The sequence below is a fragment of the Anser brachyrhynchus genome (assembly GCF_964034855.1).
Source record: "Anser brachyrhynchus genome assembly, chromosome: 26".
Lineage (NCBI taxonomy): Eukaryota > Metazoa > Chordata > Aves > Anseriformes > Anatidae > Anser > Anser brachyrhynchus.
The window spans coordinates 1,305,641-1,329,145 of NC_137719.1; the positions used below are offsets into that span (position 1 = coordinate 1,305,641).

General features: G+C 54.1%; 2 long non-coding RNA genes across 7 annotated transcripts; one reads left to right on the forward strand and one right to left on the reverse strand.

Moving 5' to 3' along the window:
• Positions 1-6,677: 6,677 nt before the first annotated feature.
• LOC308183025 lies at positions 6,678-11,944 on the reverse strand. Its single transcript, XR_013942224.1, has 3 exons — positions 9,989-11,944; positions 8,827-8,867; positions 6,678-6,792 (listed from the first exon to the last, which is right to left on the reverse strand). It is a non-coding gene; the product is annotated as an uncharacterized lncRNA (long non-coding RNA).
• A 178-nt stretch (positions 11,945-12,122) lies between these two features.
• On the forward strand, positions 12,123-15,661 carry LOC308183023. 6 transcript variants are annotated; one of them, XR_013942217.1, is made up of 4 exons: positions 12,123-12,348; positions 12,456-12,783; positions 12,934-13,161; positions 14,150-15,661. It is a non-coding gene; the product is annotated as an uncharacterized lncRNA (long non-coding RNA). The 6 variants fall into 6 exon arrangements; XR_013942218.1 differs by having other exon boundaries at positions 12,124-12,348; positions 13,066-13,161; XR_013942220.1 differs by having other exon boundaries at positions 12,126-12,348; positions 12,934-14,641; positions 14,722-15,661.
• The last annotated feature ends 7,844 nt before the right edge of the window (positions 15,662-23,505 follow it).

A 23,505-nucleotide genomic window follows, 5' to 3' on the forward strand; every position in this document is an offset into this window, starting at 1 on the left:
CCCCCCGAGCCTTTCCTGGCTCCATCGACCCGCAGCACCCAGACGGCGACGCCCGACGGTGAGTTTGGCGCTGGCACAGCCGCCCCGTTGTCGCCCCACACCCATGAGCCATGGGAAAGCTGACATCGCCCGTCTTGGGGGATTTTCTTGCTTCGTCCTCAGCGGCAACAGCCCCGCAGGTGCCTGAGGAGCCCCCGCAGCTGCCCGAGCTGGGCCCTGATGCCTTCGCCGAGGCCTTTCCAGAGCTGGCAGGGGACAGCCAGCTGCTGCAGCACCTGCAGGACCAGCTCCTGGCCGACCTGGACATCCCCGGCACGGAGGAGCTGTTCAGCTGGCTCGAGGCCGTGGAGCCCCAGGACGCCTTCCCCGATTCGCCCAGCAGTCCTGCCCTCAGCCGCCTCCTCTCCCAGCTGCCCGACCTCTCCGAGGACATCGAGGAGCCGAGCACGCAGGGACTGGAAGCCACAGGAGCCCTCGGTGAGGTACCCTCAACCCCTGGGGTGTACCCCGAGAAGGTTGGGGGTGGGCTGTTGGTGCAGTCCCCTGTTGTGCTGGCATTGAGCCCCCCGCTCAGCCCTGCAGCCAGTCCCCTGCCCGGTGCCCTTAGCAGACCCCTACCCAGTCCACCCCTGAGTCCCCCCAGGAGGTCCCCTGACACCCAGGTCCTCAGTTCCCCTAGTAGACCCCTGCCCAAACCCTCCCTGAGTCCCCCCACGAGGTCCCCTGACACCCAAGTCCTCCGTGACCAGAGGACACCCCTGCCCAAATGCCCCCTGGGTCCCCTCAAGAGCCCCCTGGCTGCCCCTGCGTCCACCGGCACCAAGCGGGGGGCCAAGCGCCGCGCGACCACCAGCACCCCCGGGACAGCGGAGAGCTCCCAGCCCAAGAGGCCAGCAACGGAGAAACCCCCCGGCAAGGAGAGGAAGATGCTGCTGGGCCAGGGTGTCCAAGGCCCCAAGACGCCTTGCCAGGGACGCCGTGCCAGGGACGCCAGGATGTCCAAGGCCCCAGGACGCCGTGGCAGCAGCAGGAAAGACGGCAGTGACAGGCAGCAGCCAGCGACCAACAACAGCCGGGCGCCCAGCAAGAGAGCCCGAAGCCCGGGGGCTGCTGGGGGGCAAGGAGCAGCGTCGCCGCCTCCCCGCAGAGCGCGGCTGTTGCCGGAGACTCCGAGCGCGGAGCCCGGTGCCGTGCGGCCCCAGGACAGCCTCTGTCCCCAAGGCGTCAGGGCCAAGACGCTGCAGCGCCAGCGCCGGGGCACAAAGACCCCCAGCGAGACTTTGCAGCCGCTGGGGGCCAGGGCAAAGGCGCTGGGGCCAGTGCGCCAGCTGCCCTGCGTGCAGCCGCAGCCCACCTCCAGCAGCCCCAGCACGATGCCCAGCGCCGCGCAGACAGTGCCAGGCTCCAGCGCTGTGCCCGCTGCCCCCCAATCCCCAGCTGGCGGCAAAGAGAAGGTGGTGCCGGCACCACCAGGCAGCACGGCGTGAACAGGGGACGCTGCCCTAGAGCAGGCGCCCAGAGCGCTGTGCCTGCCAGCCGCGGGGGGCCAAGCGCAGCGGGGGGCTCTGCCCACACAGCCGCGCATGCTGCAGCCCCTGGCACGGCCCCGCGTGGACTACGTGCCCTGCGTGGGGCCCTGGGCAGGCGGTGACGCGGCGCCCACGCCGCTGGAGGAGCAGGAGGAGCCGGTGCCCATCACGCTGCAGCAGCGTCCCGAGCGGGAGCGCCTGAAGCAGCTGGCCCAGGAGGAGCGGCAGCGGGCGGCCCACCAGATGAAGATCGGCCCTGTGCAATTCTTCGCGCAGCGGCAGAAAGACGGGGCCATAGCCAAGTATGCCGGCTACCCGTGACCCTGCGCTCCTCGACGGCCCCTGCAGCACCCAGTGGTGCTGAGCTCAGCACGCAGGCACAGAGACCTCTGCAGGCACCTGCTCCAGCTTGAGCCGCACTCTTCAGCCCTTTCCCCTCTCGCTTGCCCTTACCCTTCTTTAGTGCTGTAGCTAGTCAGTGTTTCTCACTGTCAGGGATGGGCAACGGGGGGGGATGGGAGATGGGGGGGTCACGAATGAGTGTTGGGAGTGTTGCGATGGAAGCTGTTGGGATGGGCAATACCTGGCATGGGCAAGTTTGGGCATGGGAACTGCTTGTTGGGACACAAAATGGCAGGGATTGAAAGCTTATTTCTTCCTTTCTGGTCCTTTCTCTGCTTTATAGCCTTTTTTCTTAAATTCCTCTAGTGTAGGTGTTCACTCAGCAACGCCTCTGCCTGCAGTTGTTCTGGCAGTGGGATGCCGAGGGGATTTAATGCAGCCCGCTCCCGCTGCCCATGCTCAGTCCGTGAATGGATGTGGGCATGGCCAGCACGGACGGGAGAAACTGGGTGGATGGATGGATGGATGGATGGATGGGTGGATGGATGGATGGATGGATGGATGGATGGGAGTTGGGAACTGAGCCTTGGGATCAGCAATGGGAGGTGGCTGGGATAGGAAATGATCAGTGGGATGGGAAGTCATGACGGTGATGGGGATTCATTAGTGTGAAATGATGGGATGGGAAATTGCTAGGACGGGTGATCATGGTGGTGATAGGAGAGCATTAGGCTGGGAAAAAATTGTTTACATTAATAAATTTTATTGATTGTCTTGTTAATGTATTGTATGATTTGTATTATTATTTTCTATTCCTTTATTATTAAACTCTTTATCAATGCCTATGAGCTTTTATTTTCCTTCCGATTCTCTGCATGTTCACTCAGGATGGGGGGACGTGAGCGAACAGATGTGTGGTGCTGAGCGGCCTGCCGGGTTACACCACAACAGACTTTTTGGCAGCCAAGCTGGGGCACAAAGGGTTGAGCTAACGTCACATCTGACCGGAATGTTTTAAAAGAGTGTTTCTTATAAGCTTTCTCTGAGATTGATAGTTGCTGGTCACAATGTTGATTTTTTCCTTTCTAGTGTTGTTTTTCTGTGCTTTTTAGGTGCTTTTTCTTAATCCCTTTCTTGTTGTTTATGATCCCTGGGGGCTGGCCTATGTTTGTTGATGGTTTTCCCACTTGCAGGTAGCACGTGCTCCTCTTGCACCGATGGTGAACTTAACCCAGTATTTGTCCCCGAATGACAACCTCTGTGGTTAGACAAGGAGTTAAAAATTCCAGCCAGCGATCAGCCCTGAGGCAGGATGGCTACAGGTGGCAAGGGCTGGGGGGGGATGTGGGCCGGTTTTTATCACGATTGCCACCTCCGATGGCTTTGGAATTCAGCCCTGAACAAATGTGGTATCCTACGGCGCTGCTAAAAGGTTTTAGAAAGGTGTGCCCCGATGCTGGCAGTGCCAGAGATTTACAGCTCGCCAAGTTGTCCGAGAAAAGTTTGGATTTGTTACCCGATGCGCAAGAAGCCAATCCAGACACCAGGTCGAGACACAGTTTTCTTTCAGAACTGTGCGAGTCTGGGTACCAGGTGGTTTCCCACAAAGCCAGCACATGGAAAGATCTTCCACGCCACGCTTGATACAATCTTTTATCACTACATTTCCATGCTAGTACAATCCCCTAACTTCTCACAGGTTCCAGAATTAGCCTACGGCTGACATGACAAAATGATTCTGCGCATCCTCAGAGGGGAAGGGTCTCCTCTTGGGCTGGGGTCTCTCACTCTAGGGGTGTGATTTTTTGTATTAGAATGAGGGTACTTCGTCTTAGAATAGCTTTCCATTGTTTTCCAGTGGTTTCCAACAAATGGATTAGTATCAAACTCCAGTGCACGTGTGTAGGATTTTTCCTTACAAAAGGGTCTTCTCGAGTAAATAGATTCCTAGTTATTCATCCTTTAGATAGCTCCAACTCCAGGGTCATCTTTGCCCTGAAAATACCCATTTGGTATCTGTTCTCATGAAACAAAGTTAACGAAAAACAAACAAACAAACAAAAACAAAACCCAGTTCCTAGCACCAGCGGCTTGTTTGCTGGGTCTGCTCTGTGTGTTTTGAAGACTATTCAGTACAATTCAGCACCTTCAAGAGAAATTGTGTGGGTCTATGAAAATGCGTCTTGATCTGATGCAAGCCTGTGACGCACCCTGAAGGCCCTCCAAGCCCTGGGATGGGCTCTGAGGCCCTTCCGAGCCCTGGGATGTTACCCGCAGCCACTCCAACCCCTTTGACGGGCCCTGCGGCCTCTCCAGCCCCGCTGACAGGCCCTGCAGCCACTCCAACCCTCTGACGGACCCTACAGCTGGCTCCGGGGACTGCCCTGTGGCATTCCCAGGCACCGATACACACAAGATGAAAGAATGGATGCACAAGTCATCTCGTTTAGTAAGGGAAGAGAGTCCTACTGAGAAGGGGAAGGAGCAATAGGAAGGCGAAGCAGACTACCCCAGTGGAGGGCCGTCCTAGGGAACAGCAGGCTGAAGACCACCATCTAAAAGCAGCAGTAACCAGGTGATCCCGATCTCTGGGTGAGCTGTGAGACATGCGGAAAGATTTCAGCTGTCCTCCAGGCGAGCACATTGTCACCTTGCTGCTGCCATGCTGGGATAACGGCTCCGGTGTCCGGGCTGTGTCTGTGCTGTGTCTGTGCTCTGTGCTGGGCCTGTGCTCTCTGTGCTCTGTCCGTGCTCTGTCCGTGCTCTGTCCGTGCTGTGTCCGTGCTGTGTCTGTGCTGTGTCTGGGCTGTGTCTGGGCCGTGTCTGGGCTCTGTCCGTGCTGTGTCTGGGCTCTGTGCTGTGTGTGTGCTCTCTCTGCTCTGTCTGTGCTCCGTCTGTGCTGTGCCTGTGCTGTGTCTGTGCTCTGGCTGGGCTCTGTCCGGGCTGTGTCTGGGCTCTGGCTGGGCTGTGTCCATGCTGTGTCTGGGCTCTGGCTGGGCTGTGTCTGTGCTCTCTGTGCTGTGTACGTGCTCTGGCTGGGCTGTGTCTGGGCTGTGCTCTGTGGTCTGTCTGTATTGGCCTCCTTTCTCCCCACTTCTTCTCAGAGCCTGTCTTCAGATGAACAGTCTCAGTCCTTTGTCAGCCATCCCGAGACAAGCCACCACCCCCGACGGGACCGCTGAAATCAGAGGGTGCACCTTCCTGTCTGTGGTAGCAAGAACTCTCTGGTAGGCAACAAGATCCGGGACGAGCCCCTAAACCCTGAGAAAAATCTCAGTAATTTTCTTCAGACAGGATCTTCTGTGGAGCTTTTTTATTCGCGATTGCAATGGCGGGCGTCCTGCAAGCAGGAGCGCGCAGTAAAAGTTTATCATAACCGTGTATTCCCTATTACCCGACACCTGATTTCTCCCCTGTTTCTTCATTGGCTGAGTACTACAGGCTCACAGCCTACTCGACGCACTACTATACCATATATGTACAATTTTATTTGACCTACCGTTAATTTCTCCTTATCCTTTTATTTTTTCCTTCTTCTCTTGTGACTAGAGGGCCCGTGATCTTTGCTTTTACTGATCTCGCACTGCTCATCCTGTTTTTCTTAGCTATCCTCGTGATTTTGGGACAGTGGGACCTTCCCCTTATCTGCTTAACGGATTCCCCACTGCTATGCCACACAATGCCACTTTTGCATATGCAAGGTTAGTGGATTTTTCCACTGCAAAAATACCTTCTATTGCAAAAACACAACTTTGTTTCTCACAAGGAGAAAAAACAACACGCCTAAAGTCAAGCCACATGCTAGAAAGAGAGGAGGATGCGCAGCACGGGAAGCTTCCCACAGAAAGGAGCTGCATTTGGGGTAAAAATCTGTCCCTTTTTATGTCATTGAGACATACGAGGGCGTAGGACACCAGCACTTCAGGTAACCAAGAGATGCTGTGCGTTTCGATCCGTCCCCCTGAGACAGCCACTAGGTGACGATGTTTCCAATTTTCTTTCAAGAAACCTTGCTTTCTCAGGCCCAGGTGTCCAGCTGCACATCGAGGACGTCCCTGGCTCCCAGGCGCAGTTCCCAGGCCGAAGGCCGAGCTCCCATCCGAACCCCCGGCCCGGCAGACATTGCTCCTGGCGTTGCGCAGCAGCCATTTCATGTCAGCCTTTGCTCATGGCAGTCAGCTTAGCGCCGTCAGTGCTGCCATCGGGGTGCCCGAGAGCCGTGTGAGGTCAGCAGAGAGTCACTGTCAGCCTTTGACCTCACAAAGGTGGGTGGCCATAAGTGCCCTGAGCGTCCAGCTCGCATGGAGTACTGCTGGTGGCACTCAAGGCATGGAGGTCTTGGTGGTGGAATAGGAGACGCCGATGTCCTGCTGGTGGAACAAGAGACGCTGACGTCCTGCTGGTGGAAGAGGAGACTTCAGGGTTCGAGGTCCTGCTGGTTAGAGGTGCTTAGGAGTGGGCAGCCTCCATCCCGGTGGCCGAGCATCTCCACGGCAGGGAGATGAACTGAAGCTATTAACTGAAGCTATAAATGGCAGGGAAGGGAAACAGGCGTGGGTCATTAGTTGTCTGACAGCTTCATCAGCTGCCTGCGTTAATGAATGCGATCCAGGAGTGGACTGCAGTCAGCAAGCACCTCTATAGTCGGGGTGTGAAGATGATGAGGCCTTAGTGGGCTGGCACTTTAACCTTCAAAAGAGCCCCTTGTAGTCACGCAAGCAGTCCCTTGCTCTTGATCGTAGCTGCTCCTGTTTTCTCACTGTCCACCATTCCATCTGGACTGGGGAAAACAAGTCTGTTTTAACTTCCCCACTAGCGTAGAAGGCACAGGCTGTGACAGAAGACATGCAGGAGTCTTCACATCATCTAGGGCTGCCCGGCTTTGATAAGCCATTCCCATTACTTGCTGGGAAGAAATCACCTTGTGTGGACACAGTTCAGTCAAAATTAAACTGCTTGTTGTGATACAGCCTAGTTACATTAAATACAAAAGATATACTAGACCACTATAATTGCACCCACATTGCAGGTGGTACAAATACAAGTATTTTGCCTTGAACAAATGCCCACTATCAAGACTAAGTGATAACATTTATGTTCCAGGCCTTAAGACCTTTGTGAGCTCCATGGAGAGACATTCAGTCACGGAAACCCTTAATGCCAGTGTGGTAGCTGTAGATTATTTTCGGGCAACCTCTGGGAAGGTCCCTAGAGCTCCAAGCTATAAACTAAGAAAACATTGCTTCCAGCAGCCTTAAATGCATTATCAAACCTAAATCTCATCTAATGGATTTAATGAATGTTTACTTCAATTAGCATACGTACTGTCCTGAAGAGGAAATTAATAGCTTTTTTTTTTTTTTTAATTCCCCTTAAATAGTATCTGCCCCTATAAGGCTTTACCTTACTTAGCCGCTTTGTAACTTGGCTATACCCCAGTTCCAGGGAAAAGAAACAGATCATAGAAAAGATAGTCATAGACTGCCCAGCTAAGGGGGACTTCTAAAACATACATTGCCCTTTAGGGAATGAAGATAGAAACTCACTGGCTGATGCAAAGCTTAGAGTGGAGAAAGAACGATTTAGTGCTTTACAGCAGCAAGAGTAGAGCTGCTCCACGAGAGAAAACAAGGTAGAATAAAGGATGATGGCTGCACTATAGGTAAGCACACAAACAGGACCCAATCCTACAGCACCTACACAACAACGGCAGCAACCAGCTTCATCAACCACCCAGTGATCATCAGAGAAAGCAAGACCAAGCAGACATCCTGAGAGACAGCCCTACTTATAACATGAGCCCAAAGCTCACCCTGCAAAGTTGAAAGAGAGACCCAGAGCCATGACTACCCACAACCACCTCAAAAGAATGAGCCTCCTAGGCCTGTGCTGAAATGGAGGTCATAGTTGATGAGCAAAAGGTGTTGGGTAGAGGGCCAGGTAAGATTGGCTGGGGCAATGAAGGCCTGAGGACACTCAGGACCCTGACTCTTGAAACCCAGCAGGTAAACCCCTTTTCAGCGAGAGCTTAATCTGCAACTTTGTCTTGATGTAATGATACCTGTTCTAATCAATAGCATTTATTTGTAGTGCAAAGTCACACTCCTTGAGAAACATAGCTCTTTTTTGACCTGGTGGTCAATTGTATTGATTGATGTAAGCAGTATCAATCCACACTATGTATAGTATTGCACCAAACATGCATGAGCCTTGAGATGTCAATTAGTTTAATTATTTCCATGTGTTCCTACTTTATATAGGCCATTACTGCTATTAACAGTGGTGGAAGATGTTGATGTCTAGTGGTAGGAAGTATAACTGTCACTAGCCTTGGTGAATATATCTTGCAGTAGTAAGCAGGAGCATAAAAAACAAACAAACAAACAAACTTCTCAAAGAGGTAATGTATAGATGTAATCTCCAAAGTCTTCCTTCTCACCTTTTTTGTTCTTCTAGAGAACTCTGACCTTAGCCAACTACCTAGATGATTCTTGAGAGTTGACCTTTTCCTGGGGATGGTAAATAAAAGTTGGCTTAATAAATAAATAATGCTTGGTCATCCTGGCAGTGTTTGTGGACCCCTAAAGAAAACCTTTGGATTCTAGAAAATACAGACAAAAAGACAGAAAGAGACAGATAGAAGAGTGGGTCTGATACTTTTTAACTGGTGGGAATCTCAACAGAAAGGTTTTGTAGTAAATGTGAGAAAGTCATTGAATGGGAAAATTTAGTTATTATGCATTGATTAGAAAAAAAAAAAGTCCATTACCTTGTAAATCTTTTCTTTCTGCCTCTCTTCATGCAGACCTGAGTTTGCCAAAAGCCTCTTGCTGTAAGCTTTGCTGTATGCAGCAAAATTGCCACTCAGAGGCATTACACGAGCATATAACATAGGAGAACCCCATAACTTAAGCATTAAGGCAAGAAGAAAGGTGAAATTATTAAAAATCATTACCTTCTGTAAATTGCTACTTGTCTTTTTGTCATATGCCACTGCTGTAAACCAAAATAACGTAGATTTCAGTGAGGTTTACAACTCTGGTGGGGATTGTTGTATATAACTAAGCACATAAACATGAGCATGCTTTCCTGCCTTGTTGTCATTTCTAGAGATATTATCTAGAGATCCAGAAGAGGTCAATGTTCCCTAGCTTTCAGGTTACTCACATGAAACGTTTTCAAACGTATGTTTTTATTTAGAAAATGCTGAGCTGCCTGGAAAGTTTCATCAGAAAGGAAGCAGCAGTATTAATGTGCTTCTTCCTGGGGATTTGAATGCATTTTGTTAGCAGTATAAGGGGAACCAGGGATCAGAGAGACAATATGCAGGCAAATAACTGCTGACCACATCATCAGGACTCAAATATTTCAAAACCAACGTTATAGGATTTTAGCTAAATTTTGGTTTTAGAATTGACAGTATTAGGCTGAGATTGTTTTCTGCAGACAGTAGAGCAAAGCTATGAGGACACTGGAGTAGCTCCAGGCATACACAGGAGAAGTGCTAGACCACATCTCTGCTGGCAATCAGTGATTAGCTTTTCAACTTAAAGCTTTCGAGCACAGCTCTCTCTGATCCCTATGAAGGTCACTGGAATTGCAGCAGTGCAGCTGAGCCTCCTGATTTCTGGAGTAAAGAATGTTATCAGCATCTGCAACTGAGGATTGCCTTCTACTGTACTCTTGCTCCCAAACGGTCAGCAAGGTTGGTGTGCCTGTGAGAACATCAGGGCCCCATAGTCAGCAGTGCATCTGCAGGCTTTTTGCATGGCAGTAGGTTTTATCTTGAAATGACTTATTTCCCTGTGCTATTCAGAAATGTCCACTTGGGGTGGGGGTGGGGGGTAATTTTTTAGTTCTGCAGAGTTCCCAGAAATCACTAATTGTAACAGTCATTTTGCATTGGATATTTTACTTCAATCTTAATAGATGTCTGGGAATGTTTCACAGGTTAGAGTAATTCAAAAAAATCATATTAATCATATTTCATCTGAAGGAAAGGGCAAGTGAATCTTCTGTATTGACCACTGGCAACTCATCAAATAGCTTCAAATCACAGCCGAACATAGTTTAATGAAGATTAAAGCCTATTAAATAAAAAAGGACTGTTTTCATACCTGTGTTAGCCGACTGGCTGAAATGACTGCAGTTCCAACCATGTGGGCCTAGAGCATCTTTTAAATGACACCTGGGAATCATGTATAGATAGGAGGCACTAGACAGCACCCTACAAACTATGGGTGAATGACAATAGTCAAGGAAGCCTTTGGGGTCTGTAGTCAGCTTGTAGAGCATTGCACACAAGAACACCTGAAAGTAAAGATGACAGGAGAGGTGTAGAATTAACCACAATGAAGAGGCATGTTGGCTCAGCAGAGAAGCAACTGTATAGTGATGCATTTTTAGATCTGTGCATCAGACATGCTAAATACTATCACCAGCAATTTTCCTTGCTTATTTTGATGGCCACTTGCACAATAATAGCATCTTAAAAATCTTCATACACTGTGGGGAAAACAATTTGGTCCATTTACAACATGTAGATCCAGTATTGTCACTGCTTCTGGAGGCTTGTGCCCAAAGGTCTGCTCATTCATGCAAGGTAGCAATGCAGGAAAAAGGACTGTGCAAAGCCTGTAATTATTCTCACATGCATATTGCTTCCCAACATATTCTCCAGGGTCTTTCAGTTATGCAGTTGTTTCCATTAAGCTCTCTTATTTAAAACAAAATACAGGGTAAACATTTTGCCCTTCCACAGTAACCAGCACCTGCCTAGCCTATCCCCTTGGGACAGGAGCTTGTCAGCAGGATGGCTGTAGTTATTACCATAATACAGGAAATAAGTGTCATTAGGAAAATGCAAATGTGTTTTGGTTTCCTTTTCCGTCCCACACCTTTTGCCCCAGCCAGAGGGGAGGAATGAGAGCCTTGCTTTCACAAAAACATTCTTTTCACAGCCACGTGTTCCTCAGGTTTTTGTATTCCATGTTGCAGGCTGGTAAAAGCAGTTTTTGCTATTTTCATATTTCCCTTGGACGTTTGAAATCCCAGCTCTGGCCTTTCTAGCTAACACATGAAAAGCAGAGGAGATGGCTGCTGCAGATGCCATAGGCTGCAAAACCTACACCTCTCTTGATTTCTGAGAGAAAGAACCCAAACTATGCTTACAGAAAGCTTCACAAGATTCAAGCTAAACTCGCCATTTTCTGAAGCCTTACTCAAGGTTTTGGGGTCTTCAGAACAGCTGCTTTGCTGCTTATGAACATTTTGCTGCAAGCCTGTAAACTGTTCAAGGTGCTGGAGCAGGAAGGGGGAGAAAGGTGTAATCTAACACTAAATCCAAAGCCAAGTCCTAAAGCGTGCATGTTGACCAGCTAAAGCCAGCAAGTTTTGGGTGCATGCAAGGTGTTTTGCACTGTGTCCTGAAAGGAACCCAGAACCCTGCGAGGAATAGGGTCTCTGTCAAATTCCCAGACTGAGAGGAAAGGAGGGACTGGGCAAACACCTGGTATGGGCAAAGTGCTGAAGCAGCTTCAAGTCAGGCTTCACAAAATCAACCACTGAGTTTAAAACCTTGGCTAAGCTTTGAGCTTTCTGTGTACAGATGAAGCATCCCTTTTTTTCTTTCTTCCTTCCTTCCTTTCTTTCTTTGGAAAATCTTTGTTCCCAGGCAGGTTACAGCCTGGGGCAAGGGATATGTTTTTTATTTTAACATTCTATTTAAGGTTTGCCAATTAGGTGCTAGCAGGGCCTGCACGAAGACCAGCCTTGCGCTTTAGGAGACGTGCCAGCAGGAAGCTTGTGTTATTCTGACATTAAGATGTCGAGTTTAAGCGCAGTATTTCGAAAATAAATGTAAATAGTGGCGAGTAACCGGCAGACCCGCCAAACCCTTGGCGGCTCCCTCACGGACCCACCAAACCATGACAACCTCCCCCCCAGCCAGAGCCTGTCGGGAGTTGTAGTCCCCGCCGCGGCGGGTAGGGACGACGAGGCTCCCGCCGGAACTACGACTCCCAGGATGCCGCGCGGCGGCGCGGGCCGCGGCCATTACAGCTCCCCCCTCCTCGGCCGAAGGGCCCCTCGCCCTGCGCCGCGCTGCGGGGCCGGGGGCGGAGGCCGCGCTGTCGGGCGGCGGGGCCGTGCCGGGCCGTGCCGGGCCGCGTCGAGCCGGGCCGTGCCGGGCCGTGCTCACCGTGCTGGCGGGGGCGGTGCTCCCGCCGGCGGCCGGCACTTCCTGTGACGGCCCATTTCCTGCGCGGATGGGGCCGGCGGGGGGCGGTGGCGGCGGCGGGCTCGGTCCCTGACGGGCTCGGTGGCCGCCGGGAGCTCCGTCAGGCAGCGATGCGGGTCCCGGGCCCTGCCGGCAGGCGGCCCCCGCCGTGAGCCGCCCCGCGGGGAGCCGCTGGGGCTAGCGGCAGGCCGGCCGGCCGGCGCTGCGGGGTGCATGGGGGCGCCCCCCGCCCGCAGAGAGGTACCGCGGGGGGGGCCCGGGCAGCCGGGGGCGGCGGGCAGGGCCGGGCCGGGCCGTGCCGCGGGGTTAACGCCCGTGTCCCGCCCCCCCACCCCCTGGTTTTGCAGGTGTGACTCCTCCGGAGGACGGCGCTCGGCCCCGCAAGGCCAGCGGCCCGCGGAGCCCCTCGGCCGGGCTCCAGGAGCCAAAAAAAAAAAAAAAAAGAAGGAGGGGGCGCGGGCCCCTGAGGAGAGCATCACCCCCCTTCCCAGGCGGCTGCTGCCTCCTGAGAGATGAAGAAGTTTTTCGACTCGCGTCGGGAGCAGGGTGCCTCTGGCCCCGGGTCGGGCACCAGCGGCGGCGGCGGCGGCAGCGGAGGCCCCGGCAGCGGGTACATCGGCAGGGTGTTCAGCATCGGCCGCCACCAGGTGACGGTGGACGAGGTGCTGGCCGAAGGTAGGAGCCCGGTGCCCTCTGCCGAGCGCCCTGCCGCGGCTTCTCGGCCCTCCCTCTCTGCCTCGCAGAGCCGGGAAGGCTTCGGCCTTTCCCGGCACCCCACCTCCCCCTCTGTCCCCGTCTCCCCTCGTATTTCCTTGTCCTTGACAGGCGTGCGGGCCGGGGGCATCCGCAGCTGACGTTTCTGGTCCTCCCATGCATGAGTCCTGTGTGCGTTTGCTGGATTTGGTTTAGTTGTTTTTGCGGTTTTTTTGTGTTTTTTTTTTTTTTTTAATGCTTTAGGAACTGCAGGGACTTCAGGAGTCAACGGTTTCCCACCTTGAAACTGGGAGGCTTTTTTTCCCCCCCCCCAAGTCATATGCTTTGGTGGAGGACAAGGTACTGTAAATAAAGCGGTGGTCTTCCCTCTTACTTTCTTCACCCAAGGCCCTTCATGCCTGCCTTGAGCAGATAGGAAGAATACCCTGGAGTAAATTTCTTGTATATATTTGGCAAGCACATATGTTGAGTAGAGCTAGCTGTGATCTGGGATGAGGGATTGCTGTTTGTGGGGGTTTCTGTGGGGGAAATGGTAATCCCAACTGCATTAAAAAAAAAAAGTACAGAACTGAGGACAAACTGGATTATAAAACTCTTACGTGTACAATCCTTGCTGTGCAGCAAGCTGGTGGTATTATTAATATTTGTTGATTTGTAATCAGCGCTGCTGCTTTAACTGTCATTTTACATTTAATTTGTTTGAACTATAGGGAATCTTATTAATGTCTCTGGCTGGTAACCTTAGCCTCGACCTTCAGAAAAATGTTGGCCTCCATAGAACTGCCCCTGGTCCATCTATTGCACAGCATCCTTTGCAATTTCAGTCAAAACCACTGTTTTGTTTTGATCTTGTAATTGTGAAGGAGAGGGTAGCTGCTCTATGAGAGCTGAGTGGGAGGACCTGCGTTGGCTTTTACAGAAAGAACCCTAAAATGGAAAAGGAACTCTATGTATGCTGTATGTGTTCAGGTTTGTGAAAAAGTCACCTCGGTGTAAAAGAAAATAGATCTCTAACTGGCTTTCAGATAGGTTTTGGTGCATGCTGAGCTGAGGGGGGCACCAAAACCAGCCCTTCAACGAATAATTATAGTGATTATTTTTTTTCCTGACTTGAAATTTGCAATATGGATTTACTTTGGCTGATACTTGTAAGGCCTTTTTGGCCCTAGGAGTTTAGGAGCTGGACAAGCTAAACCTGAGATGCTCTCAGGCTGTGTTTTTTTGTTTGTTTGTTTGTTTGTTTTTAAGTCAGTCTGGCCTCATCCTGGTAACATGGGAAAGCGGAGACTTTTTTTTTTTTTTTTGCTGATGAATAATCTGTTGGCAGGTTCTGCCCTGGTGCTGACGGCACCAGGAGGTGCGCCTGTGTGTCACCGGGCTCTCTCCTGCCTGTCACGCCCAAGCCACAGCCAGCAGAGGTGCAGGAGGGGCAGCACAGATTGTGTGGGCAAAGGGCTGCGGTGGAGACGTGCCTGCCCTCCGTGCCTGTGAGGGCTTCTCCCTGTGACTCCTGTGTCCCTGCCTGGCCTCTGGGACAGAGCATGGCCTAGCATTGGCTACAGCGACTAGATCTGCTTGTGCACACCGAACGAGGAGCAGCAGTCCTGTAAAATGGATGTTAGGTTCTCCTTTCCTGACCATGCTATAAGGCAAAAGACTTTGTGAAGTGCGCTAAGCAGTTATTTTCCTCGCAGTGAGACTCCTGGTACAGGCAGTCCAAAATCCCTCTGAGTGGTGAATGAAGTCTCCAAGGAGACAAGAGCAAGGTGCCTGGTAGGTTTGCAGGTTGTCACCTTTTGAAGGAAACGGAGCACTTCAGGTAACCAAGAGATGCTGTGCGTTTCGATCCGTCCCCCTGAGACAGCCACTAGGTGACGATGTTTCCAATTTTCTTTCAAGAAACCTTGCTTTCTCAGGCCCAGGTGTCCAGCTGCACATCGAGGACGTCCCTGGCTCCCAGGCGCAGTTCCCAGGCCGAAGGCCGAGCTCCCATCCGAACCCCCGGCCCGGCAGACATTGCTCCTGGCGTTGCGCAGCAGCCATTTCATGTCAGCCTTTGCTCATGGCAGTCAGCTTAGCGCCGTCAGTGCTGCCATCGGGGTGCCCGAGAGCCGTGTGAGGTCAGCAGAGAGTCACTGTCAGCCTTTGACCTCACAAAGGTGGGTGGCCATAAGTGCCCTGAGCGTCCAGCTCGCATGGAGTACTGCTGGTGGCACTCAAGGCATGGAGGTCTTGGTGGTGGAATAGGAGACGCCGATGTCCTGCTGGTGGAACAAGAGACGCTGACGTCCTGCTGGTGGAAGAGGAGACTTCAGGGTTCGAGGTCCTGCTGGTTAGAGGTGCTTAGGAGTGGGCAGCCTCCATCCCGGTGGCCGAGCATCTCCACGGCAGGGAGGCCGCGGGCAGCACGAGCCAGCCGCCCCGCGGGCTGACAGCAGAGGCCCCCGGGGATGAGACGTGCCCCACCTGCCTGGGCCTGCTGGCCGAGGCAGCACCTGAGTCCTGCGGGCACAGCTACTGCTGCGGAGAGCTTGAACCTCTTGTAAGTTTAGTCTTGACAAAGAAAACCCATCCTAAGTGCATTTGCCTTGCAGGCATTGGTAAGTTGGCCCTCCTGATGGATTTTCACTGCCACAGTAGTGCCTCTAATAATGCTACTGTTAATTAGTGCTCTACCCTTCCGATCTTTTACTAAGGTAGCTAGAGAGAAGTGCAGACACCTGTTTATTTCCTGGTAATACCTGCAAGAACCATCTATCTACATCTTCGCCAGATTCATCATAGCGCTCTTGGTACCGCTGATCTGTGTTGCTCTGGAATAAAGTGCAATCGTTAGCACGCCAAGTGTCCATGCCCTTGAATCTACCAGAATCGTGCAAATCCCTGTTGGGATCTCTGTCTAGCTGTGGGCTGGCTAAGCTGTCTTTTGGATGGTGAAAATGGGAAATTGTGGGGATGGGAAATGATGAGTGGGATGAGAAATGATTGCTGGGATGGGAAGACTTCCTTGGGCTGGAAAGCCATGGGGCTAGGAAATGAAAGAGACGGGAAAGCTTCCTTGGGAAGGAAAAGCATTGGGATGAGATACCTTCCTTGGGGAGGAAGTCATCCTTAAGGAAAGGCATTGGGATGGGAAATCTTCCTTGGGGAGGAAATCATTGGAAAGGAAAAGCATTGGGGTAGGGAAATCTCTCTTGGGATGGGAAATTATTGGGATGGGAAATCTTGAATGGGGTGGGTAAGATTCATTGGGGTAGGAAATAGTTGGAAAAGAAATCCAAGGGATGGGAAGTCTTTGGGATGAGATCTCATGGGATTAAGAAACACTTCGTGCTGATGGGAAATAGTTTGCATGGGAATCTGTTGGGCTGTGAAACTGTCGGGATGGGAAATCGCCGGGAGGATGAAAAGTCTTGGGATGGAAAAGTCTTGGGATGGAAAATCCTTGGGAGGGGAAAGTGTTGGAGTGCGAAACCCCCCTGGGCCTGGCAAATGAGGACTGGGACGGGAAAGGCTCATGGGGATGGAAACTGATGGCGCTGGGAAGCCTGCTTGGGTAGAGAAACTGCAGTCCTCACCAAGATGGCGGTGAGGGGCTGGTCAGCCGTTGGGGCGGAGCCCCCGTTGCCCGGGTTCCCCAACGAACCGCCCCACTCTCCAGCGACCATGGCAGGTACAGCAGCGGGCTCCCGCTCCTCCCGGGGCTGCGGCCCTGCCGGCGAGCCCAGCGCCCGAGAGCTCAGCCCAGCGCCCTTTTTCCTCACAGAGAGATTCCCCAGACGGCTGCCGCCGGTGCCGCAGACGCCCAACTCCCCCTTCGTTGTCCCAGCTGAGCCGCCAACGGTGGCTGCCTGGCTGCTGCCCTCCTTCCCCGGAGCGATGGCGGTGCCCTTGCAGCCCCCCCAGGTACCCACCCTCTCCTACGCGCTGCCCCAGGCCACCGTCTGGCACGTGGTGCCGGAGGTCCAGGGGCAGGTGCTGCAGCTCCCGCCCGTGGCGCAGCTGCCAACTGGGGGGCACCTCCCACCCGGGGGGCACCTCCCACCCGAGGGGCACCACCTGCATCTGGTGCAGCTCCCCCCTGTGGGGCATATCCTGCAGCCGGTGCAGCTCCCCCCCGTGGGGCATAACCTGCAGGTGGTGCAGCTCCCCCCCGTGGGGCATAACCTGCAGGTGGTGCACCTCCCACCCGAGGAGCATATCCTGCAGCCGGTGCAGCTCTCCCCCGTGGGGCATAACCTGCAGCCGGTGCAGCTCCCCCCCGTGGGGCAGCTCCCCCACACCGCTCTTCCCTGTGCCCCTGTCTGCCAGTGCGGACAGCCCATGGTGACGGGGACACTGGTGCCCCACCATGCGCTGGGGCTGGGGCCCAGGGCCGTGCTCCACGGGGAGCCCCTGCACCCCGCAGGCACCTGCCTGTTGCAGGCCCCCGCCCACCGCAGGCCCCCGCCACCCCTCGTCCCGGGGCCTCGGCTCCGGGGGCAGGCGCTCCCCACGCCCCGCACCGTGACCAGCAGCCAGGGGCAGCTGCCGGAGCCCTGCGACCACGCCGTGGGGCTCAGCGAGGACCAGGGGCCCCTGCTGCCTGACCCCACTCCCCCCGAGCCTTTCCTGGCTCCATCGACCTGCAGCACCCAGACGGCGACGCCCGACGGTGAGTTTGGCGCTGGCACAGCCGCCCCGTTGTCGCCCCACACCCATGAGCCATGGGAAAGCTGACATCGCCCGTCTTGGGGGATTTTCTTGCTTCGTCCTCAGCGGCGACAGCCCCGCAGGTGCCTGAGGAGCCCCCGCAGCTGCCCGAGCTGGGCCCTGATGCCTTCGCCGAGGCCTTTCCAGAGCTGGCAGGGGACAGCCAGCTGCTGCAGCACCTGCAGGACCAGCTCCTGGCCGACCTGGACATCCCCGGCACGGAGGAGCTGTTCAGCTGGCTCGAGGCCGTGGAGCCCCAGGACGCCTTCCCCGATTCGCCCAGCAGTCCTGCCCTCAGCCGCCTCCTCTCCCAGCTGCCCGACCTCTCCGAGGACATCGAGGAGCCGAGCACGCAGGGACTGGAAGCCACAGGAGCCCTCGGTGAGGTACCCTCAACCCCTGGGGTGTACCCCGAGAAGGTTGGGGGTGGGCTGTTGGTGCAGTCCCCTGTTGTGCTGGCATTGAGCCCCCCGCTCAGCCCTGCAGCCAGTCCCCTGCCCGGTGCCCTTAGTAGACCCCTACCCAGTCCACCCCTGAGTCCCCCCAGGAGGTCCCCTGACACCCAGGTCCTCAGTTCCCCTAGTAGACCCCTGCCCAAACCCCCCCTGAGTCCCCCCAAGAGGTCCCCTGACACCCAAGTCCTCAGTGAGCAGAGGACACCCCTGCCCAAATGCCCCCTGGGTCCCCTCAAGAGCCCCCTGGCTGCCCCTGCGTCCACCGGCACCAAGCGGGGGGCCAAGCGCCGCGCGCCCACCAGCACCCCCGGGACAGCGGAGAGCTCCCAGCCCAAGAGACCAGCAACAGAGAAACCCCCCGGCAAGGACAGGAAGATGCTGCTGGGCCAGGGTGTCCAAGGCCCCAAGACGCCTTGCCAGGGACGCCGTGCCAGGGACGCCAGGATGTCCAAGGCCCCAGGACGCCGTGGCAGCAGCAGGAAAGACGGCAGCGGCAGGCAGCAGCCAGCGACCAACAACAGCCGGGCGCCCAGCAAGAGAGCCCGAAGCCCGGGGGCTGCTGGGGGGCAAGGAGCAGCGTCGCCGCCTCCCCGCAGAGCGCGGCTGCTGCCGGAGACTCCGAGCGCGGAGCCCGGTGCCGTGCGGCCCCAGGACAGCCTCTGTCCCCAAGGCGTCAGGGCCAAGACGCTGCGGCGCCAGCGCCGGGGCACAAAGACCCCCAGCGAGACTTTGCAGCCGCTGGGGGTCAGGGCGAAGGCGCTGGGGCCAGTGCGCCAGCTGCCCTGCGTGCAGCCGCAGCCCACCTCCAGCAGCCCCAGCACGATGCCCAGCGCCGCGCAGACAGTGCCAGGCTCCAGCGCTGTGCCCGCTGCCCCCCAATCCCCAGCTGGCGGCAAAGAGAAGGTGGTGCCGGCACCACCAGGCAGCACGGCGTGAACAGGGGACGCTGCCCTAGAGCAGGCGCCCAGAGCGCTGTGCCTGCCAGCCGCGGGGGGCCAAGCGCAGCGGGGGGCTCTGCCCACACAGCCGCGCATGCTGCAGCCCCTGGCACGGCCCTGCGTGGACTACGTGCCCTGCGTGGGGCCCTGGGCAGGCGGTGACGCGGCGCCCACGCCGCTGGAGGAGCAGGAGGAGCCGGTGCCCATCACGCTGCAGCAGCGTCCCGAGCGGGAGCGCCTGAAGCAGCTGGCCCAGGAGGAGCGGCAGCGGGCGGCCCACCAGATGAAGATCGGCCCTGTGCAATTCTTCGCGCAGCGGCAGAAAGACGGGGCCATAGCCAAGTATGCCGGCTACCCGTGACCCTGCGCTCCTCGACGGCCCCTGCAGCACCCAGTGGCGCTGAGCTCAGCACGCAGGCACAGAGACCTCTGCAGGCACCTGCTCCAGCTTGAGCCGCACTCTTCAGCCCTTTCCCCTCTCGCTTGCCCTTACCCTTCTTTAGTGCTGTAGCTAGTCAGTGTTTCTCACTGTCAGGGATGGGCAACGGGGGGGGATGGGAGATGGGGGGGTCACGAATGAGTGTTGGGAGTGTTGCGATGGAAGCTGTTGGGATGGGCAATACCTGGCATGGGCAAGTTTGGGCATGGGAACTGCTTGTTGGGACACAAAATGGCAGGGATTGAAAGCTTATTTCTTCCTTTCTGGTCCTTTCTCTGCTTTATAGCCTTTTTTCTTAAATTCCTCTAGTGTAGGTGTTCACTCAGCAACGCCTCTGCCTGCAGTTGTTCTGGCAGTGGGATGCCGAGGGGATTTAATGCAGCCCGCTCCCGCTGCCCATGCTCAGTCCGTGAATGGATGTGGGCATGGCCAGCACGGACGGGAGAAAATGGGTGGATGGATGGATGGATGGATGGATGGATGGATGGATGGGAGTTGGGAACTGAGCCTTGGGATCAGCAATGGGAGGTTGCTGGGATAGGAAATGATCAGTGGGATGGGAAGTCATGACGGTGATGGGGATTCATTAGTGTGAAATGATGGGATGGGAAATTGCTAGGTGATTTTGTGATATTGTGATCATGGTGGATTTTTTGTGATATTTTGTGATGTTGTGATCATGGTGGTGATAGGAGAGCATTAGGCTGGGAAAAAATTGTTTACATTAATAAATTTTATTGATTGTCTTGTTAATGTATTGTATGATTTGTATTATTATTTTCTATTCCTTTATTATTAAACTCTTTATCAATGCCTATGAGCTTTTATTTTCCTTCCGATTCTCTGCATGTTCACTCAGGCTGGGGGGACGTGAGCGAACAGATGTGTGGTGCTGAGCGGCCTGCCGGGTTACACCACAACAGACTTTTTGGCAGCCAAGCTGGGGCACAAAGGGTTGAGCTAACGTCACATCTGACCGGAATGTTTTAAAAGAGTGTTTCTTATAAGCTTTCTCTGAGATTGATAGTTGCTGGTCACAATGTTGATTTTTTCCTTTCTAGTGTTGTTTTTCTGTGCTTTTTCGGTGCTTTTTCTTAATCCCTTTCTTGTTGTTTATGATCCCTGGGGGCTGGCCTATGTTTGTTGATGGTTTTGCCCATTTGCAGGTAGCACGTGCTCCTCTTGCACCGACGGTGAACTTAACCCAGTATTTGTCCCCGAATGACAACCTCTGTGGTTAGACAAGGAGTTAAAAATTCCAGCCAGCGATCAGCCCTGAGGCAGGATGGCTACATGTGGCAAGGGCTGGGGGGGGATGTGGGCCGGTTTTTATCACGATTGCCACCTCCGATGGCTTTGGAATTCAGCCCTGAACAAATGTGGTATCCTACGGCGCTGCTAAAAGGTTTTAGAAAGGTGTGCCCCGATGCTGGCAGTGCCAGAGATTTACAGCTCGCCAAGTTGTCCGAGAAAAGTTTGGATTTGTTACCCGATGCGCAAGAAGCCAATCCAGACACCAGGTCGAGACACAGTTTTCTTTCAGAACTGCGCGAGTCTGGGTACCAGGTGGTTTCCCACAAAGCCAGCACATGGAAAGATTTTCCACGCCACGCTTGATACAATCTTTTATCACTACATTTCCATGCTAGTACAATCCCCTAACTTCTCACAGGTTCCAGAATTAGCCTACGGCTGACATGACAAAATGATTCTGCGCATCCTCAGAGGGGAAGGGTCTCCTCTTGGGCTGGGGTCTCTCACTCTAGGGCTGTGATTTTTTGTATTAGAATGAGGGTACTTCGTCTTAGAATAGCTTTCCATTGTTTTCCAGTGGTTTCCAACAAATGGATTAGTATCAAACTCCAGTGCACGTGTGTAGGATTTTTCCTTACAAAAGGGTCTTCTCGAGTAAATAGATTCCTAGTTATTCATCCTTTAGATAGCTCCAACTCCAGGGTCATCTTTGCCCTTGCCTGAAAATACCCATTTGGTATCTGTTCTCATGAAACAAAGTTAACGAAAAACAAACAAACAAACAAAAACAAAACCCAGTTCCTAGCACCAGCGGCTTGTTTGCTGGGTCTGCTCTGTGTGTTTTGAAGACTATTCAGTACAATTCAGCACCTTCAAGAGAAATTGTGTGGGTCTATGAAAATGCGTCTTGATCTGATGCAAGCCTGTGACGCACCCTGAAGGCCCTCCAAGCCCTGGGATGGGCTCTGAGGCCCTTCCGAGCCCTGGGATGTTACCCGCAGCCACTCCAACCCCTTTGACGGGCCCTGCGGCCTCTCCAGCCCCGCTGACAGGCCCTGCAGCCACTCCAACCCTCTGACGGACCCTACAGCTGGCTCCGGGGACTGCCCTGTGGCATTCCCAGGCACCGATACACACAAGATGAAAGAATGGATGCACAAGTCATCTCGTTTAGTAAGGGAAGAAAGTCCTACTGAGAAGGGGAAGGAGCAATAGGAAGGCGAAGCAGCCTACCCCAGTGGAGGGCCGTCCTAGGGAACAGCAGGCTGAAGACCACCATCTAAAAGCAGCAGTAACCAGGTGATCCCGATCTCTGGGTGAGCTGTGAGACATGCGGAAAGATTTCAGCTGTCCTCCAGGCGAGCACATTGTCACCTTGCTGCTGCCATGCTGGGATAACGGCTCCGGTGTCCGGGCTGTGTCTGTGCTGTGCCTGTGCTGTGTGCTGGGCCTGTGCTCTCTGTGCTCTGTCCGTGCTCTGTCCGTGCTGTGTCCGTGCTCTGTCCGTGCTGTGTCCGTGCTGTGTCTGTGCTGTGTCTGTGCTGTGTCTGGGCCGTGTCTGGGCTCTGTCCGTGCTGTGTCTGGGCTGTGTCTGGGCTGTGTCTGGGCCGTGTCTGGGCTCTGTCCGTGCTGTGTCTGGGCTCTGTGCTGTGTGTGTGCTCTCTCTGCTCTGTCTGGGCTCCGTCTGTGCTGTGCCTGTGCTGTGTCTGTGCTCTGGCTGGGCTCTGTCCGTGTCTGGGCTGTGTCTGGGCTCTCTGTGCTGTGTCCAGGCTGTGTCTGGGCTCTGTCCGGGCTGTGTCTGTGCTCTCTGTGCTGTGTCTGAGCTGTGTCTGGGCTCTGGCTGGGCTGTGTCTGTGCTCTCTGTGCTGTGTCTGAGCTGTGTCTGGGCTCTGTCCGGGCTGTGTCTGTGCTCTCTGTGCTGTGTCCGTGCTGTGTCTGTGCTGTGTCCGGGCTGTGTCTGTGCGCTCTGTGCTGTGTACGTGCTCTGGCTGGGCTGTGTCTGGGCTGTGCTCTGTGGTCTGTCTGTATTGGCCTCCTTTCTCCCCAGTTCTTCTCAGAGCCTGTCTTCAGATGAACAGTCTCAGTCCTTTGTCAGCCATCCCGAGACAAGCCACCACCCCTGACGGGACCGCTGAAATCAGAGGGTGCACCTTCCTGTCTGTGGTAGCAAGAACTCTCTGGTAGGCAACAAGATCCGGGACGAGCCCCTAAACCCTGAGAAAAATCTCAATAATTTTCTTCAGACAGGATCTTCTGTGGAGCTTTTTTATTCGCGATTGCAATGGCGGGCGTCCTGCAAGCAGGAGTGTGCAGTAAAAGTTTATCATAACCGTGTATTCCCTATTACCCGACACCTGATTTCTCCCCTGTTTCTTCATTGGCTGAGTACTACAGGCTCACAGCCTACTCGACGCACTACTATACCATATATGTACAATTTTATTTGACCAACCGTTAATTTCTCCTTATCCTTTTATTTTTTCCTTCTTCTCTTGTGACTAGAGGGCCCGTGATCTTTGCTTTTACTGATCTCGCACTGCTCATCCTGTTTTTCTTAGCTATCCTCGTGATTTTGGGACAGTGGGACCTTCCCCTTATCTGCTTAACGGATTCCCCACTGCTATGCCACACAATGCCACTTTTGCATATGCAAGGTTAGTGGATTTTTCCACTGCAAAAACACCTTCTATTGCAAAAACACAACTTTGTTTCTCACAAGGAGAAAAAACAACACGCCTAAAGTCGAAGCCACACGCTAGAAAGAGAGGAGGATGCGCAGCACGGGAAGCTTCCCACAGAAAGGAGCTGCATTTGGGGTAAAAATCTGTCCCTTTTTATGTCATTGAGACATACGAGGGCGTAGGACACCAGCACTTCAGGTAACCAAGAGATGCTGTGTGTTTCG